Source organism: Capsicum annuum, chromosome 4 (genome assembly GCF_002878395.1).
Source record: "Capsicum annuum cultivar UCD-10X-F1 chromosome 4, UCD10Xv1.1, whole genome shotgun sequence".
NCBI classification, from domain to species: domain Eukaryota; kingdom Viridiplantae; phylum Streptophyta; class Magnoliopsida; order Solanales; family Solanaceae; genus Capsicum; species Capsicum annuum.
The window spans coordinates 54,653,484-54,654,053 of NC_061114.1; the positions used below are offsets into that span (position 1 = coordinate 54,653,484).

General features: G+C 26.7%; 1 long non-coding RNA gene across 1 annotated transcript in view; it reads right to left on the reverse strand.

The window, feature by feature from the left end:
- Nucleotides 1-333, reverse strand: part of LOC124897867 — a 1,173-nt gene extending 840 nt beyond the window's left edge. Inside the window, exon 1 of the long non-coding RNA XR_007054813.1 lies at nt 234-333. This is a non-coding gene — a long non-coding RNA (uncharacterized LOC124897867). The remainder of the gene's footprint in view (nt 1-233) is intronic.
- Between the last annotated feature and the right edge of the window lie 237 nt (nt 334-570).

Below are 570 nucleotides of genomic sequence, written 5' to 3' on the forward strand. Positions count from 1 at the left end.
AAAGGTCGTAATTTCATAATACAAAAAAAAATAAAGGCTGAGAAAAGTTTTAAAAAGGAAAAAATACAGAAAAATAAAAATGAAAACAATTTTTTTTTTTAAAATAGAAGTTGAGAGAAAAAACAAAAAAAATAGTTAAGAAAAACTAAAAATAAATAAAAAATAAAAACAATTATAACTAAAATAAAAGAAAAAAGAAAAAGAATTATAGAAAGGATAATTATGTAGTTTACCGTATGTATTTGCTTAACTACAACCCTTAATCCAATAATATAATCATTTGTTTCTTCGTCACTCTCTCATCAAGTCCAGAGAAATTTTGTTAATCTCCAATTGTAATTTTTCAGTATTTTGAAGGTTTGTAATTTCATTACACTATATATATTAGAGATTTCATTACAGGTTTGTTGGGTGCCATTTGTTTGTCAGGATGCAGTAGGATGGAGCAGTTGGGGTTTTCGGTGACCTCAGTCCCTCCACCCCCTCTATATTTTTTTTGTGTGTGGTTTGGTTATCCTTTTACTAAAATTTCCCTTTTTAAAATTCTTCCTTTATACATGTACTAGATGT